This window comes from Sus scrofa, chromosome 10, assembly GCF_054392235.1.
Source record: "Sus scrofa isolate SSC_HxYL_T2T_F1_AM1 chromosome 10, Sscrofa_HxYL_maternal_Yorkshire_Landrace_v2.0, whole genome shotgun sequence".
NCBI lineage: Eukaryota > Metazoa > Chordata > Mammalia > Artiodactyla > Suidae > Sus > Sus scrofa.
In genome coordinates this window covers 49,288,124-49,308,060 of record NC_139392.1, presented here as the reverse complement: position 1 = coordinate 49,308,060, position 19,937 = coordinate 49,288,124, and the positions used below count along the sequence as shown (strand labels likewise).

Sequence of the window (19,937 nt, the reverse complement as noted above, 5' to 3'; positions counted from 1 at the left end):
TTATTCAGTTACCCATTGGTTGTTGGGCAACATATTGCATAGCCTCCATGTGTTTGGGATTTTTGCTTTTTTGTCCTTGTATTTGATTTCTAGTTTTATGTTAAAAATACAAACATGGTGTTATGGTTAGAAAAGATGATTAATATGATTTTAATCTTCCTAAATTTACTGAGATGTGTTATGTGGCTTGGCATGTCATCCATCCTGGAGAAAGTTCTACATACACTTGAAAACAATATGTATTCTGTTTCTTTGGGATGGAATTTCTAAATATATCTATTAAGTCAGTGTTTCCCTTTTTGCTTTTCTGTATGGATGGTCTCTCCATTAATGTAAATAGGGTGTTAAAGTCTCCCACTACTAATGATTTACTGTCAATTTTGCCCTTTATGTCTGTTAATATTTGCTTTATGTATTTAAGTGCTTCTATATTGGATGCATATATATTTACTGTTGTTGTATCTTCTTGGATTGACCCCTTGATCATTACACAGTATCCTTCTCTGTCTCTTTTTAGAGCCTTAACATGTATTTTTCTAAGTATGGCTCCCCTGACTTTCTTTGAATTTCCATTTGGGGGATGGAAAGGGATTCCCATCCCTTCACTTTCAGTCTCTGTGTGTCTTTAGAGCTGAAATGAGTCTCTTATAGGCAACATATTTTTGAATCTTGTCATTTATCCATTCAACCACTCCACGTTTTTTGATTGGACAACTTATTCCATTTAAATTTAAAATAATTATAGATAGGTATAATTGTCATTTTGCTAGTTGTTTGGGGGTTGTTTTTGTTATTGTTTGTTTCCTTCTTCACTTTTTTTCCTCCCCTTGTTCTTTGATGACTATCTATAATGCTATATCTGGATTATTTTCATGTGTGTGTGTTTATGTATTTATTATATAATTTGATTTGCGGTTATTGTGAAATTTATAGCAATCTATATATATGCTTTTTTTTTTTTTTTTTTTTTGCCTGTTCTGGGGCCAGTTCCCATGGCACATGGAAGTTCTCAGGCTAGGGGTCCAATCAGAGCTGTAGCCACCAGCCTATGCCAGAGCCAGGGCAACACAGCATCTGAACTGCATCTGCAACCTACACCACAGCTCACGGCAATACTGGATCCTTAACCCACTGAGTGAGGCCAGGGATTGAACCCAAAACCTCATGGTTCCTGGTCGGATTTGTTAACTGCTGCACCACGACGGGAACTCCAATCTATATATATGCTTGATTATTTTAATTTGCTGACTCTTACATTTAAATGCATTTTAACAACCCTGCATTTGTACACGTTTAGTATTCTGGACATTATATTTTACATCTTTTTGTTTTGTGTATCTCTTAACTAGTTATTGCAGATACCGATGATTTTACTACTTTTGTCTTTTAACCTTCCTACTAGTTTACACATGGATGATTTACTACATTTGCTGTATTTTTGCCTTTACCAATGTGCTCTTTCCTTTCATAATTGTCATGTTTCTAGTTGTAGTCTATTATTTTCCACTTAGAGAACTCCTTTTAACATTTTTTGTAAAACCCAAAAAATAAAAAGGGGTTCCCATCGTGGCTCAATGGTTAACAAACCCGACTAGTATCCATGAGGATGCAAGTTTGATTCCTGGCTCCACTCAGTGGGTTAAAGATCCAGCGTTGCTGTGAGTTGTGGTATAGGTCACAGATGCAGCTCAGATCCTGCATTTCTGTGGCTCTGGTGTAGGCTGGTGGCTACAGCTCTGATTCAGCCCCTAGCCTGGGAACCTCCATATGCTGTTGCAGCCCTAAAAAGACAAAAAGACAAAACAAAAACAAAAACAAAAACAAACAAAAAAACCCCACAAAGCATTTTTTGTAAAGCTATTTTCATGGTGCTAATTTCATCTTTTAGCTTTTGCCAATCTGTAGAACTTTTGATCTCTCCATTAAATATGAATGAGAAGCTTGCTATGTAGAGTATTCTTGGATTTAGGCTTTTTTCCTAGCCTCCAGAATTTCTGTTGCAAAGTCAGTTGATGGCCTTATGGGAGTTCTTATTGCACTTCCCTTTCTGCTTCTAATATTCTCTCTTTATCTTTAATTTTTGCCATTTTAGTTACAATGTGTCTCATTGGGTTCCTCTTTGTGTTAATGCTATATGGCACTCTCTGTGCTTCTTACACTTGGATCAGGAATTCCCAGATTAGTGAAATTTTCAAATATTATGTCTTCAAATATGTTCTCTGCCCCCCTTCTCTCTCCCTGGTCCTTCTGGAACCCCTGTAATGAGAATAATAATATACTTGATGCTTTCTCAGAGTCTCTTAAAACTGTTTCATTTCTTTTTATTCCTTTTTTCCCCATTTAACTTCAGTGATTTCCACTACCCTGTCTTCCAGTTCATTTATCTCTTCTTCTTCTGTTGATTCCCTTTAGTGTGTTTTTCATTTCAGTTAATGTAGCCTTCATCTCTGTTTGGTTCTTTATGTTTTCTCTTTATTAAAAACTTCTACATGCTCACTCTGTTCTTCCAAACTTCTCCTGAGTCCTTCAAGTATCTTTATGATCATTATCTTGAACATTTTACTGAATAGATTGCCTATCTAATCCACTTAGTTCTTCTGGGGTTTTATCCCATTCCTTTATTTGGAACATTTTCCTGTTGTTTCTGTTTGCCAAATTTGCTATTTTCATTTCTCCTGTTTTGGTACATTGCTCATGCTTCCCCAGTGTTGGAGAAGTGTCCTTTCATAGGAGATGTCCTATGCATCCCAACAGTGTGCTCCCCTCTGGTCACCAGAGCTGTATGATATGGGATGCCCCCTATGTGGACTGTGTGGGTTCTTTTCTGGTGATGGGTTTACTACTGTTGTGGTCCAGTGAGTGTGGCTTGCCTCTGGTCCAGGGCTATGGGCCCTGTGTCTTCCCAGGTCTGGTGCTGGCTCATTCATGGGTTGAGCTGAATTCTGGAAGGGGTGATTGCAGAATTGGAAGTCTTGGATCTAGTGTTGGGGCCATTTCCTAACACAGTTGGCTGTCTGGAATTGGGTGTCCCTAAGCTGATGTTGGTCTCTTGGTGAAAGGAGCTGGATCCCACAATGGCTGAATGATAGGTCACCTCCTAGTAGGTGAAGCTGGGACCCAGGGGTCCCAGGACTAGTGCCAGCTCATTAGTGGACATAGCTGGGTTCCCCAATCCCTGGATCTAGTGTCCTGGGTGTCCTGAAGTTGGTATTGGTCCTCTGGTTGTTTGGGCTGAATCCTGGGGCAGATGGCTGAGGAGCCTAATGTGTCCTACAGCTGCCATTGGCTTGCTGGTAAGCAGGACTGTGGTCCAGGTGGTACTGCTCCTGATGCTAGCCTTTTGGTGCATGTTCTGGGTTCTGATATGGTTAGCTGCAGGGTTATGATGGTTATAGGACTGGTGTCCACCCATGATTGCTGGTATCATGACTCCTGGGGTCCCAAGGCTGGTGCCTTCACACTGGTGGGTGGGGCAAAGGCCCAGGTAGTCCTGGGGCTAGTGCTGTTGGGTCCAAGCTTCTCTGCCTGTAGAGCCCTTGGGGTTTAGTGTCAACACATTGGTGTGCAGGTATAATCCTTGGGCCTCTGGTGGACAGGATGGTTGTGGGTTTAGGGGGTTTTATGACAGCTGACCTGCTTGTGAAGGGGCGGTGTCTGTCCATCTGGTTACTTGCTCTGAGGAGTCCTAGTCCTGGTGCTCACAACCTGGTGGGTGGGTCTGTTCCTGGAACTAATAAACCAGAAGGAGGATTCTAAAAATAGTTCCTGCCAGCACTAGTGTCCATGTGGTAGAACAAGCTCCCCCAAATGGCTGTCTTCAGTGTCCATGCCCTCAGAGTGAGCTCCACTCACCTCCTGCCTCTCCTGGAGGCTCTCCAAGATCAGTGAGCTCTGACTCAGGATCCTTTTAAATTATTGCTTCTGCCCTGGGTCTTGGAGCATGTGAGATTTTGTGTATATCCTTTAAGAGTAGAGTCTCTATTTCCCATGGCCCTCCAGTTCTCCTGGAAAGAAAAATGTCTTTTAAAGCCAAATGTTTCATGGGCTTATCTTTCCTATGCAGGACTCCTGGGATGGGGAATCCAGTGTAGGCTTGGGACCTTTTGATCCTTGGGGAGAATCTCTGCAATTATGATTCAGCTCTCATTTATGGGTTGCTCACCTGGGGGGTAAGGATCTTGGCTACACTATGTCTCTGCCTCTCCTACAATAAGTGGTTACTTCTTTCTCTCTTTTCTGCTATTCTTCTGATTTGTATCATCAATAGTTTCTCTGTAAATAGTTGTAATTTTGGTGTATCTGTGGGAGGAGGTGAGTTCACAGTCTTCCTACTGCATCAGCTTGTCCACTCCCCTTTAACTACTCTATAAGTTAGTAATTAGTAACAAAACAACAAACTATAGGTTAGAAAAATAAATTTATGTCTTAACATATTTGTATTAGTCTTTATCAAAGTTCTGAATCGGTTAACTTGATAAAATGATCTCTGGTGCTTCCTTTTGTACTCAGGTGGGAGAGCCATAAAGATCACGTCAGGGAACTTGACAAACCTGTCTCAAGTAGGACTGCAGAGGAATGAACAACGAGCCCTTCCAACCTAAACAACTGAAACCTAACCTCCTTGGCATTAACTCTTTTTTTTTTTCTTTTTGCCTTTTAGGGCTGCACTTGTGGCATATGGAAGTTCCTAGGTTATGGGTCAAATTAGAGAATTCTAATATGAGTAAGACAGCCTCAACTCTGAAAGTATTATAGCAAAGGACAAGAAAGGAGCATGAAAAAAACTAGAACTTGGAAAAATGCCACAAATTGTGAATAGATGAAATCAGGGTGAATAAGGTGAACTTCATTGGAAAATACTTGAAATAAAGCTTGGTAAGAGAGAGTCTAAAACTCATTTCTGGTGATATCTGGTAGACTGCCTTTAAAGGAGGGTGTAATTAGCTCGGGAAATCACCTGTCAGGGAAGGATGTTTACTTTACTTTTATCTGGTGACCCCCAGAAAAGGCCAAGTTCTCTCCACAGTCTATCCTCTGATCCTTCTCTGTGGGAAGTGATCTACTCCTAATTTCGCTGTAGGCAGGGGTGAAGTCTGAAACTTAGACCGGTAATCATCAAAGCCATGGCAGGGAGCTTCAAAATAAATGTCCAGAGGAATAGTAATTTAAAAAAAGATTTCATGGAGCCCTGAAAAAACCTTCTAAATCTTATTTACCAACTCTTTAAGTCACTGGCTTTCTTCCTTAAGATAACTTTAGAAAATTAAGAAGGGAAAAGCCAAACACAAATCCTGTTGTGGTTCTACTTTTGGAAAAACCAATCTTTGCTAAAAATTTTCCTGTTTCATTGGATGATCAAATCAATGATTTAATAATAACAGGAATAAAAGCAGAGCAATCAGCTCTACCTGAATGCTCAGAATCCAAGGAGTAATGGCATTTTGGCTTTGATGTCTTCTGTTCTCGTTTACATAGCAAATGAGACTAGTATTAAAAGCCTTTGGAAAGATGCCCTTTTATATTTGACACAGTTTAGCTAGTACAAATAGAAAACCTTGAGAAAAGTGAGAACTTCTTCCCTAAAGGCCATCATTTATTATGTAAAAACTGAGAGCCCCTTCATTGTCCCTGCTGGATCTGTACCTCATAGCTACCCTGGCACACACCCAGCCCAGCCAGCTGCCCTTTGATCAACCTTCAGATGGATCTACAGTTGCCCCACTTAGAAATGGGTTCACCAGGCCTCTCAGTGACCTAATGCCATTTTTCTCTGGTGCTTGTGAATGTCCTTTGGAAAACAAGCCTTTCACTCTAGATGAGGACCAGAGACATCCCTCACTTGCTCACACTTCCTGTTTACCTGGTATCAAAAACAGCCTTGCCAACCACCACCAACTGTAAAAATCAATCTGAAACCCAAAATGTGTCTATCCCTTGTATATGTTTTATGCTTTTCCATTTGAAAAGCAAATATGATCCCAACATCCACATGAGGAAGTATTGGTAAATTGAGACTTGTTTGCTGAAGTTTTATAGCCCAAGGCAGTAGCTTGCACATGACAGTGGGAAACAGATGTACTAACATAAATGAAATGATCTTGCTGAACAATTTTCATTATTATTATCTATCTTATGGTAGGTGATGTTTAGTCAACTTGCCAAATTATAGAATTATTCCCTGTGCCACTTTTATACCTGGTCATCTGGAGCAGAATTTTTATTATTTATTTATTTATTTATTTATTTATTTATTTATTTATTGTCTTTTTAGGGACACACCTGTGGCATACAGAGGTTCCCAGGCTAGGGGTCTAATTGGAGCTGTAGCTTCCAGCCTTCATCACAGCCACAACAATGCCAGATCTGAGCTGTGTCTGCAACATTTACCACAGCTCACTTCAATGTCAGATCCTTCACTCACTGAGCAAGGCCAGGGATTGAACCTTCATCCTCATGGATGCTAGTTGGGCTTGTTAACCACTGAGCCATGACAGGAACTCCACAAATAGACTTTTGAAGAGCAGTATATTTGGAAAATGAGAACTGCCTGGGCAATATTTTTTTTTCATGTGTTGACCTGGCATGGTTTTTCTATAAATTAGATAAGGGCCATTTGCAGCTAAAGGCAATACTTTGGCCAATGTTTAAAGTTATGAGCAAATAGGAAAGTCATGAATTGTGATTCTCTTTTTAGGTCTATTGCCAAAGCTAATCAAACTGGAAAGGAGCTTCCTTAATTTGATAAGAATTATTGATAAAACAACCTACAGTTAAATATGGTGAAATAATGAATATGTTCCCCTAAATTGAAATTAAGATAAGGATGTCCACTTCTATTCAATATTGTGCCAGAGGTCCCAGATAGGAGAGAAAAAAAAAATCAAGAAATGTAAAACAAAGTTGTAAGGATTAGAAGGAAGAACTAGAGATGTCTTTGTAGATGTCATATATGTAGAAAGTTCAAAATAATTTAGGTGATAAAACTCTCTATGGAGCTGAAAATATGGTATATTATACAAAACAAAATATTACATATTTTAGAGGAGATAGTGGTTACACAGGAATATAGTCACGTAAAACTAGTCAGCTGTATGCTTGAGTTATGAATTTTACCTTGCATAATTACATCTCAAAGTATGCTATAAAAACATTTTAAAATAACTTGCATTTATCTGTAACTACAGATGGTTTTAAAACATGTCTACAAATTATTTGACATCCCTCCCTTCAAAATGTGGAGCTTAATTCCCTTCCCCTTGAATGCTGGCTAGACTTACTGACACACTTCTAATGAACGGAGTGATGTTATGTGACTACTGTGACTGGGTCATAAACAGGATGTTGCCTCCACCTCTCTCATGCTTGCTTTGTGGGAACCCAGCCAAGAAGCACATGTCGCTGGAACTTGGCTTCTGCTCACTGGTGCTGAAGAGAAATGTGGAGACAGAGTTTTGGGTGAAGGAGAAATAATAGCTTTATTGCTTTGCCAGGCAAAGAAGGATCACAGCAGGCTAATGCCTCAAAGACTGTGCCTCTCTTAGGAGAGATGGGGAGGTGGTTTTATAGTTTGAGGAGTGAAAAATAGGGCCACAGATAAGGATCAGTGTAGAGGCAAGCTTGCATTGTTTTCAAAGCTGGTGTTCAGTGGTCTGGTGGTCTTCTTTCTGGAATAAAGAATGCTTCATTAACATCTTCCATGTGTTGGGGACTTGAGTTCTGTAGACGAACTCAAAGATGTTGTTACCCATATTCCTTGAGGAGAGACCAGGACCCTGCCCCCAAAGCTACACTATTGTTTCTTGACTGCTGCTCCCCCATGGTCTCTGCATCCCCTCGCTTCCCTGATTAGCAACTGTTTGAACCAGCTCTTTGGAAGGTCATGGAGGCTGAAGTGTATTCCCTAAAAAAATAAGAAATGGGGGATGCAGAAAGGCCTGTGTGCCCAGGAGCCCCCAGGGCCATGCTTGGTTTTGCACACATGACAGAGAACTGGGGCTTGGTACCAACCACCAGTACAAGTTCACCAGCCACATGAATTGGTTAGTATGCATATAGGTCCTCCAGCTCATTGAGCTCTTAGATCTTAACAGCCCTCACCTATATTTTGGCTGTGACTTGTGAGAGACACAGAGTCAGAATGAACCCACTTAAATTGTTACTAATCCTTGCCCCACTAAAACTCTAAGAGATAATTGATATTTATTGTTGTCTTCAGTTGGTAAATTTTGGAGTTTTATAGAGCAGTAGATCATGTCTGTCCTCAGGGTCACTGGCTATGTTTCAGTAGGATATTTTATGACTGTAAATGATTGAAATGTTTGAGTTTTTTTTATGTCTTGTATTCTAATCTGAAAAAAAAAACAGTTTTGAGTGCTTTGTATAAGGCACTATTTAAATTAAACATATGCAGGCCTGAAAACAAATAAAAAATCCAAGTAATACTATGTTATTAATTAACTAGAAAGTTCTCTCCTTATACTTTTGGACCTCAGCTGAATACAGTCTTTGCATACTCAGAATAGAAGTTCTATAGCTATGGTAGGTGATATTGGAACAAACTACTAAGGAAGAATAAGAGAATCACAATAAAGTTATTCTCCAGGGAATTTTTTCATAGTAGCAAATGAAGGTACAAAGACTGTGGACCCCCCCTTGTCAAAGTGACAGGGTGAGAGAGAACAAGAAGGAAGTCACCCTTTTCTAGGAACAGGTCCTGGCTTCTACATGTTGGTCTCATTCTATTAATTTTGTTTTCCTAAACTGGATTTTGAATCCCTGTAAGTTATCTTCTTGCTTATGCCTTTTTTAATATTATATTTTTAATGAAGTATAGTTGATGTTGAATATTATATAAGATATAGGTATACAATATTGGATTCTTTTTTCTCATTTTTTACAGTTTTGTTGATTTAAAATGTTGTGATAATTTCTGCAGTACAACAAAGTGATTTGGTTATACATGTACACAATCCATTCTATTCCTGATTTTTTTCCCATGTGGCCATCACAGAATGTTGTGTAGAGTACCCTGTGCTATATAGGAGGTTCCTGTTGGCCAGTCATTCCATATTCTACAAGGTGCACAGACAGTCCCAAACTCCCAGTCTATTCCCCCCTCAACCTTTCCACTTTGGCAATCGTAAGTTTGTTTTCAAAGCCCGTGAGTCTGTTTTGGTTCTGCAAATAAATTTGTTTGTATCCTCTTCTTTAGATTCCACCTATAAGTGATATCATATCTTTGTCTTTCACTGCCTGATTAACTTCACTTAGTGTGATAATCTCTACGTCCAACCATGTTGCAGCAAATGGCATTATTACATTTTTATGGCTGTGTAGTATTCCATTGTATATATGTACCACTTCTTTATCCATTTCTCTGTTGATGGACATTTAGGTTGCTTGCATGTCTTGGCTATTTCAATGAACTGGGGAGCATGTATCTTTTTGATTATACATAGACACCTACAGCAGTCCTTCTTTTTGTTTAATATTCAGTACTCTATGAGAAATTTAATTTCCAATGTCTTTGCAGCCCAAGAGTTTCTCTTTCAGATCAGTCCTTTCAGGATTAGCAGAAAGAAAGCTACAAATGCGCTTCCAAATTAGTTGTGCTTTTTTTTTTTTTTTCCAGGCTGCTTTTCCTAGCATTTCCGTTCAATCCATGATTTGAATAGTAAGTTTGTTAAATGAACCCTTCAAAATACATGGTCATGAATAATTTTAAGAATAAAATGGTTTACTCACCTCTGGTAACCACAAATCTGATTTCATTTTCTAGAAGTTTGTTTGGCTGGGGTTTTTGTTTGTTTGGTGTTTAATTGACCTGCTATGCTATGGTAGTTCCTGGCACACACATTTTGGTTGTTGTTGTTGGAAATGTTATGGTATATAATCTCTCACATCCTATGAAAGTAAAGAACTATGATGTTTTGGTGAAAAAAAAAATAAAATGGTTTAAACTATAAATTTGGTAAGCACCTCATTACGGAAATGTAAGATTTTCCCCTAAAATAAAATCAATATTTCTCTATAACCAATAATGGTTTTCTTGGGGCATCAATTTTCTCTGAAAAAGTAATGGAAAATTAAAAATGGGAACAGATATCTGAATAACCAGAGCTCTCCTGTGCTTCTGGGTTGTGGTCCCTGACCCCAGGCACATTCTTGTTGCCTTTTACACACAGTGTATCCTTGGATGAAGCCCTTATATTAAACCACTTGGGGAAACAAATCTGACTAGTATATTTGAAGATGCAGGTCTGATCCCTGGCTTCACTCAGTGGGTTAAGGATCCAGCATTGCTATGAGCTGTGGTGTAGGCCAGTGGCTACAGCTCCAATTTGACCACTAGCCTGGGAACTTCCATATGCTGCAGATGCAGCCCTGAAAAAAGACCAAAAAAAAAAAAGGAGAGAGAAAACAAACATTGAGGAGAAAATGAGCAGGTACGGATGGTAAAATGCAGACATTATTGGAAACAATTCTTAAGCTGACAAAGTTAAGATTCAACAATAAAATCATTAATTTTAAGGAATACAAAAGCAGAAGGTTTTTATGCTAGGAAAGAGAATTTTATAAGTAATGATCAAATTGTAAGTCAATGCTAAATGATAATAACAACAATAGCAAAATGATGATGATCATGTTGATTTAAAAAATAAAAATGAGGGAATTCCCATTGTACTTCAATGCAAAGGAATCCAACTAGTATCCATGAGGATGTGGGTTCGACCCCTGGCCTTGCTCAGTGGGTTGGGGATCTGGCATTGCTCTGAGGTGTAGCTGTAGCTCTGATTCAATCCCTAGCCTGGAAACTTCCATATGCTGTGGGTGGGTCCCTAAAGAAAAAAGCCCAAAAAAAAAAAAAAAAAAAGGCATAAAACTCCCCACTGTCTCTGAACAGTTTGTAGTCTTTTCAGAATTACATGGAAAATGAGACTCTAAGGTAAGAGATGAATGAAATCTTTTTTAAACAAAGGAGTTTGGGAAAACCTAGGATGGAGGTAGATTATAAAAATTGGGAGTGTGTGTGCTTGCAATGCTGTGTGAATAGAGCAGAGTTACCTATATTCTGCTCCAGTTGGATTTTTGATGGCTGACCTGAAAAGAAATGAGCTGTAGCCAAGAAGAGAAGAGGTGAGTGTCATAGGGATAGGGAGCTGAGGGAACATGCAGCAGAGGTGCTGAAAGGCAGATTTGTAGTTACAGAAAAAAAGGAAAACCTAATGGGGAGATGGGAAATGTCAGGCTGAGGGACATTTTTGGTTACTGGAAACTTTGGCTCAGTTAGGCCAAGTATGGATGTGGGTAGTGGTGGAAAGGGGACAGGTGTCAGAAGGTTTTGGTCCATGACCTCATGATAGGCACCTCTCTCCCTTTCATCACCTCCTAAGCCAAGAGCCCACAGGGTTATCTAAGCATGCTCTGATCCTGCAGTGGGAGTGTTATGCATTTTGTTCTCACTTTGATCCAAGAGATTAGTGTGTTCTTTACCACGTTCTCTATGAAGAGGGTGGGAACAGGAAGGATTTGGAGGAAACCCAGGGGACCCAGCCTACCAGAGTCTATGCTTGGAGGCAGAGGGCATCCTAGCTTTTCCCTAAGATTAAGTGAAACTTTGCAGAATGCCAGGACGGGAACCAGCTTCAAGACTGTGTCTTGCATGAGGACACACTCTAGAGTGGAACCAGAGCCTGGGGAGAGCTCATGGTCCCAGAGATTTTAGGGTGTTGTGCATTACCAAACAGTCTTGATCATCATGTGCTACCTCTAGACTTTTGATCAACCAGTGACTCAAAACATACTTATTGAATAACCACAAAGTATGCAGTCAGGTAGTAAGTGTTCAAGCACATTAAAGAGCCTTTTAATCACAGGCCACATTTCTTTTACTCTTCATGGCTTCACTCATGGTGCAAAGTGACCAGATCTTTATTTATACCATTTACAACCAGTGCTGTTGTAATAGAAGTCACCTCTAAAAATTCAGTGGTTAATGATATATTTAGCAAATTAGAGTGACAAAAGCAAAGGTTTAGGCATAAAAACCAGGTGCAAAATCTGGCCTGCCTCCTGGCTGAGGGATGCTGGTCCAGTTGCTTGACCTCTGAGTGTTTCCCCTCATCTGTAAAATTAAGATGCTGTTGTTCATATTGATGTTGATCCCTAAGAGCTCTTGGTGTTATGGATAACTCACAAAGTGCGAAGTGTCACCTGAATGTCATAGCTCTTCTTGCTGTAACTTAGGGTTGGCATCCTTGGCCTCATGAAATCTAAGAATATCCAGTCTGGTCCATAGCAGGGCTTTGTGGAGTCAGGTGTGACAAATTTTCCTCAAACTTGATGGATGCAGACATACTTCAGGTTCCAGGGAAGCCATCTCTAGACCCATGAGTGGTGGGGGCTTCTCTATAGAAGTGGTTGAGTAGCATCAGATTGGGTTTCTTGCAGGCTTAGGCACAATAAGCTCTACCTGACATTAGTGTTTGAAAATTACAAACTGATTCAGCAGTCTACGGTCTAGATTCAACAGTTTTGAAACCTTGATTAATAGAGTAAAAGGAAAACCCACTATTTAAAGACCATCAGGTGTTTTCCTCTTTTTCTTTAGAGATAACATCTGAATTAATAATTCTTCTATTTGAGAAAAGGGAAAAAACACCCTTCATGATTGATTTTAGTTTTCCAAAGGGAAAGTCAAGACCCTGCTCCGGAATAGAGTTCAAGTTAATGCCGAACTACATTGTTTTCTATAACGTCAAAGATGGTCTTCACTGGAGGTAGAATCGCATGTCTTTGTTCATCCATTTAACTAGGATGCACTGAGCTCCTACTGTGTGCCTAATACTCCTCTTGACTTTGAGTGCTGCCTTCAAGGTGCTCACAGTCTAGTGAGAGAGAGCAGACACCAGTGAAACAAGCATATAACTCATACTGTGTATTGTGCAACTAAGAGGATATGTGACTTTGATAGGCCTGGTGTCAGAAGGCTTCCCTGAATAAATGACTTTTAAGCTGAGATCCACAGGATGAGTCTGACTTTATAGCCCAAAGGGGAAAGGTGCTCACATCAGCAGCACATAGACTAAAAGTAGAACAATACGGAGAGGATTTGCATGGCCCCTGTGCAAGGAAGACATGCAAATTTGTGAAGTGTTCCATATTTTTGCACAGTAATGCAAAAGTGTTTAATGTTACTGAACTGTAGACTCAAAATCGTTGAAATGGTAAATTTTGTTATGTACACTTGAACACAATAAAAAAAGAGGTATGGCAACATGGATGCAACTAGAGATTATTATCATACTAAGTGACGTAAGTCAGAAAGAGAAAGACAAATACCATATGATATCACTTATATGTGAAATCTAAAAGACGGCACAGATAATCTATCTACGGAAAAGAAACAGACTCACAGACATACAGAGCAGACTTGAGATAGCCAAGAGAGAGGGGGAAGGGAGTAGGATGGACTGGGAGCTTGAGGTTAATAGACGCCAAATATTTTATTTACAAAGGACAAACAACAAGGTCATACTATATAGAACAGGAAGCACTATCCAGTCTGATCTTCTGGGATAGACCATGATGGATAATAATATAAAAAAGGATGTATATATACATATAATGTTGTCATTTTGCTGTCCAGCAGAAATTGGCACAATGTTGTAAATCAACTATATTTCAATAGAAAAAAATTTTAACAGGGGGATATGGTGTTGGGACAGTCCCACTGCAAGTAGAGGGACTGGCAGTTACAAATGTCTGTGGGGGAGTTCCTGTCATGGGGCAGCAGAAACGAATCTGACCAGGAACCATGAGGTTGTGGGTTTGATCCCTGGCCTCGATCGTCAGGTCAAGGATCCAGCATTGCCGTGAGCTGTGGTGTAGGTTGCAGACTCGGCTCAGGTCCCATGTTGCTGTGGCTGTTTTGTAGGCCGGCAGCTACAGCTCTGACTTGATCCCTTGCCTGGGAACCTCCATATGCCATGGGTGTGGGCCTCAAAAGACAAAAAAAAAAAAAAAAAAAAAAAGGCTGTGTGAAGGGGGAGTGTGGGTGAAAGGAAAACCAGCAGGGCTGGTTTGTCAAGATTTAGGGGGTGTTGTGTGGTCCCAGGTGAGGCCAGAGTCAAAGACAGAGGTCAGACCACAGTGAACAGACAGAGATGTTGATCCCTGTCTTAGGATCAGTGGGAGATTATTGAAGGGCTTTCCTCAGTGACAGAACTTTGTTTTAAAAAATTACCATGGACTAGGATGGAGAGTGGGTAGAGGAGCAGTGGAGGTGGCTGACCAGTTGGGAAGGTATCAGATTTCTTCATGAGCGAGATGGGTGTTGCTTGGACAGAGATGGAAAGAAGTTGATACATTTGAGAAAAGTTGGAGGGCCAATGGCTGAACTTGTTGGATGGTTGTCCTGGGAGTGAGGGGAGAAACCAGTCAAGAAAGAGCTCTATTTCTGGATGGATGGTGGTGCCAGGGACTGGGACAGGAAGCAAAGAGAAGGAGTTTGGATCACGATGGTTGTTTTGGACAGGTTGAGTTTGCGAGCCTCGAGAAGCTCACAGCTGCCCATGTAGGGGATCCTATGTATGGGGCATTGGCACAGGGCTCACTAAGGCCCATGCTAGTTTGTGGCACAATTTCCGGTAATGCTACCTGGCTCACAGTGATTGTTCTCTGAGGCATGTTTATCATGGGACAAGTGAGGACTCAGGACCACTCCTAAGAAAGAAAACAAATGGATTGTCCCGGCTACCTCATGCAGCAGGCTGAACTGCTCCACTGGGCAGCTGAAAAAAACAATTGATTTATATTTCTTCTGCTGCTCTATGACAAAATCTTGACTAAACAATACTTGGTGTGGGTGGTAGATAAAATGGGATTGTGTGTGTACAGCTGGGTGTGTGTGTCCAACTCTTATCTTTTAGACCCAAAGGCCAGCAGTCCTCAGAGTGCTTCTGAAACATCAAACATAAAAGGCAGATACTGAGTGCTAATTCACTGAAGCCAAATATCATGTCCAGTCACAAGGGCTTGAGTCTTTGGAACAACTGTCTTTTCATTTAGTGATTTTGGACATTCAAAACATACACATTTGAGGTCTACCCAAGGCAGAGGTAGAACTGTATTTCTGAGCTTCTCTGTAATGTCTACCAGCTCTCTGGTCCCATCCAAAGTAATCTCATTTTTTATTCCCACTGCACTGATGAAAGCTACATAAAGGCATCAATGAACAATCAAATGTCAAGAAAACAACATTTTAAAGGGCTCAAGCTTTAGGACATACCATTGAGGCAACTAAGCATGGAATAAATTCCTAGAATTAGTCACACATGCCTCAATAAGTAAGCACTGGCTAGATTGAATGGCAACTTTTAATTGTGCTCATGCAAAAAAAAATTATAATAATAAAAATGGAGCTCCCATTGTGGCACAGTGGAAATGAATCCAACTAGGAGCCATGAGGTTTTGGGTTCGATCCCGGGTCTCGCTCAGCGGGTCAAGGATCCGGCATTGCCATGAGCTGTGGTGTAGGTTGCAGACACAGCTCAGATCTGGCTGTGCTGTAGGCTGGTGGCTACAGCTCCGATTAAACCCCTAGCCTGGGAACCTCTATAAGCCACAGGTTCAGCCCTAAAAAGACAAAAAAAAATTTAAAAATAAATTAATTAATTAAAAAAAATAATTGGGGAGTTCCCATAGTGGCAAAGCAGAAATGAATCCCACTAGGAACCATGATGTTGTGGGTTCGATCCCTGGCCTTGCTCAGTGGGTTAAGGATCCGGCATTGCCATAAGCTGTGATGTAGGTCGCAGAAATGGCTCAGATCTGGTGTTGCTGTGACTGTGGTGTAGCCTGGCGGCTACAGCTCTGATTAGGCCCCTAGCCTTGGAACCTCCATGTGCCACTGGTACAGCCTTAAAAAGACCAAAAAAAAATTTGTGCTCATGGACTGAGTTCTTTCTGTGTATAAAGATGCACAGGCCAAACCCTAGGGTAAGTTCAGAAATTTACTGCTCTGGAAGAAGTTAGTCATAATCAATTTAAAAGCAGACACAAGCATAAGATAAATCCTCAGGTTTGATGGTAAATATATACTGAGGGAAACTTGTTATCTACAAAGATCAATCTAGATAATCTTGATGTGTCCTTAAGAAAATAAATATGATGTGAGTAATGCTACAAATGAAGAAATATTATTCGTCCATCTAAGGGAAACATTATATTATGAAAATAGAAATTAAAATTAAAAAAAGAGGAGTTCCCGTCATGGCCCATTGGTTAATGAACCAGACTAGTATCCATGAGGGCGTGGGTTCCATCCCTGGCCTTGCCCAGTGGGTTAATGATCCGGTGTTGCCATGAGCTGTGGTGTAGGTTGAAGATGCAGCTCAGATCTGGCATTGCTGTGGCTCTGCGGTAGGCCAGCGGCTACAGCTCTGATTGGACTCCTAGCCTGGGAACCTCCATATGCTGCAGGTGTGGCCCTAGAAAAGACAAAAAGACCAAATAGACAAACAAAAAAAGAAAATAGAAGGGTGATGGTACACCTGGAGCGAAAGGAAACGGGTCAAAAAATGAGACTGTATCGAGTTTTGCTGCTGTTCTGATCCTATCATCACCAAGGACCTTGCTTTTATTGGCCTTGAAGGTTGGCTTTCTGCAGGTGTACAAGTTGGTACAATGATTCTGCATCACCTAATCAAAATATTCCTATTTGTAAATTGCCAAATTGTTATTCAGATTTATATCATCTCTTTGATAAGTTTGCTTTGTGCTACTCTGTTCCATAACCTCCAAAGGGCTTTGATCCTCCTCAGGAGCTGACAGTCTGTGGGGTGGCAGAACATTTTAAATTTGCCAGTTAACAGCATTTCGGTTTAAATGAGACATTTAGAGTTTGAACCTTCAGTCTGTTTAAAGTACCATTCCCTATCAGGACTGGTTTAAATATTCTCTTATGCATAGCTGTTAAACAAAAGCTGTGCAATTAAACAAAAGCATGTTAAACAAAAGCATGTCTTCAAGATGTCACGATTCTGTTTTTCTTCTTCCATAGCATGGTGCTACAGAGTATGAAGCTTGTCGTGTATAATAAAATGTTTGCCAGACTTCCCATTGTGGCTCAGCAGGTTAAGAACCTGACTAGTATCCATGAGGATGTGTGTTCGATCCCTGGCCTCTCTCAGTGGGTTAAGGATCTGGCATTGCCATGAGCTGGGTATAGGGAGCAGACATGGCTCAGATCCCATGCTGCTGTGGCTGTGGTGTAGGCCTGCAGCTGCAGCTCTGATTCAAGACCACCTAACCTGGGAGCTTCCATATGCCATGGATGTGGACTTAAAAAGCAAAAAAAAAAAAAAAAAAAAAAAACCCCAACAAACAAACAAACAAACAAACAAACAAAACCTAATAAACAAAAACCAAAAACCAAAAAACCCAACTATTTCCTTATTTCCTTTTCCTAGGTAATGGGAGTGTTTTGATTATTCATGATCCTTTGGGATGACACCAAAGTTTGTCCTAACAAGATGATTCAGAATGGAGGTTGGTCCCCAGAAAAACCAGCCATGTGTTTAGAGGGTTGAGGTTTTGAGCTAGCCTGACCTCAAGGAAGCGGGGAGGAGCTGGAGATTGGGTTCAGTCATGTGGCCAATGACTCCACCAATCATGGCTCTATAACGAAATCCCAGTAAAAACTCTAGACATGGCAGCTTGGTAAAGCTTCCTGGTTGGTGAATATATTAATTTGCTGGGAGGGTGATGCACCCTATTCCACAGTAAAGGGCATAGAAGCTTTGTGTTCAAAACTCTTCCAGATCTCACTCCACATATCTCTTCATTTGTCTGGTCCTGATTTGAATCCTTTGTAATAAAATTGTGTATATAAAGATAATGCTTTCCTAAGTTCTGTGAGTCATTCTAATGAATTATGGAACCTACGGGGAGTCAGATCTTATGTTTTATTATTTTTATTTTTATTTTTGCCTTTTTAGGGCCACACTCATGGCATATGGAAGTTCCCAGGCTAGGAGCTGAATTGGAGCTGTAGCTGCCGGCCTACACCACAGCCACAGCAATGCCAGATCCAAGCCAAGTCTGCGACCTACACCACAGCTCACAACAATGCCCTCTGAGCGAGGCCAGGGATTGAAGCTGTGTCCTCATGGATGCTAGTCAGATTCATTTCTGCTTGAGCCATGATGGGAGCTCCCAGATCTTGTTTTAAATTAACTTCTGGAAAGAAAGGGGGCTCATGTTAGTTGACCTGGAAACAGAGATGGATCACCAGAAGGCTCTCCCACTGATTGGGGCAGATATCCTGATGGCGCTTTAGGGCCTCTACCAGCCAGACCCTCTAAGAGACCAGGAAAGAAATGGATTCTGCAGGAAAAAAAAAAAAAAAGTTAATTATTTGGTCTCAAAAAGTCTGCTTCTCCTCTCCCTCTATTTAAGCTAGAGAGAGAAGTGAAAATGAGTAAGTAGAGAGAGAAAAACAGTCAAGGAAGTAAGGGAAAGAATCAATGTTAAAAATGGAGTTGCTGTCATGACGCAGTGGGAAAGAATCTGACTAGATCCATGAAGACGCAGGTTCGATCCCTGGCCTCACTCAGTGGGTTAAGGATCTGGCATTGCTGTGAGCTCTGGTAGAGGTCACAGATGCAACTTGGATCTGGGGTTGCTGTGGCTGCGGTTTAGGCTGGCAGCAGTAGCTCTGATGCAACCCCTAGCCTGGGAAACTCCATGTGCTGCAGGTACAGCCCTAAAAAGAAGAAGAAGAAGAAGAAGAAAAAAAAAAACTCACAAGATAATGAAAAATTAACTTTACAAAAAGCTGTTCCTTGGAGGAAGATAGATCCACTTCCAGGACTAGGCCTCCCTTTGCAGCTCACTCAAGGCCTCTGGGGAAAAGCTCTGTGAAGTATCATTTCTGATATGTTGAATTTTTTTTTTTTTTGTCTTTTTGCTATTTCTTGGGCCGCTCCTGCAGCATATGGAGGTTCCCAAGCTAGGGGTCGAATCGGAGCTGTAGCCGCCAGCCTACACCAGAGCCACAGCAACGAGGGATCCGAGCCGCGTCTGCAACCTACACCACAGCTCATGGCAACGGCGGATCGTTAACCTACTGAGCAAGGGCAGGGACCGAACCTGCAACCTCATGGTTCCTAGTCGGATTCGTTAACTACTGTGCCACGATGGAAACTCCTGAACTTTTACCTTAACCATGGGTATGTGCTCCTATTTGAATTTTTTGGGGCATATGGAAGTTCCCAGGCTAGGGGTCAAATTGAGCTACAGCTGCCAGCCTACACCACAGCCGCAGCAACACCAGATCCCAGCCGCATCTGTGACCCACACCACAGCTCACAGCAATGCTGGATCCTTAACCCACTGAGCGAGGCCAGGGATCGAACCTGCAACCTCGTGGTTCCTAGTCAGATTTGTTTCCACTGCAGGACATCAGGAACTCCCCCTATTTGAATTTTTAATACAACTGACCTTGAACAGCATGGTGATCAGGCGCCTGACACCCTGCAGCTTAAAATCCCCATGTAACTTGACAGTTAACCCTCTCCATCTGTGGTTCTGCATGTAGGAATTGAACCACCTGCAGATTGCGTAGTACTGTGGTATGAAGTTATTGAAAAAAATCTGGGTAGAAGTGGACCTGTACAGTTCAAACCTGTGTTATTCAAGAGTCAACTGTACACTGAAATAAATGTACAACTGCCAATACCTATTCAATGCTCTGGAGTGACCAGGACATTTCATAGACACCTATCAGATCACAGCAATGGGGGAACACCCAACTGGTCCTTACTATGGGGAAGGGGTCCCAAACCTCCATTGTTCCAACCCCACAAAGACAAGTTCTAACATATCTATACACCATCTGTCTTGTTATTTTTATTTTATATTATTTTATCTATTTT

The 19,937-nt window shown here is 41.0% G+C and overlaps 1 non-coding gene across 1 annotated transcript; it reads left to right on the top strand.

Moving 5' to 3' along the window:
• The first annotated feature begins 13,060 nt into the window (after window positions 1-13,060).
• Window positions 13,061-13,167, top strand: LOC146399380 (U6 spliceosomal RNA). Its single transcript, XR_014818473.1, has one exon. It is a non-coding gene; the product is annotated as a U6 spliceosomal RNA (small nuclear RNA).
• Window positions 13,168-19,937: the final 6,770 nt, after the last annotated feature.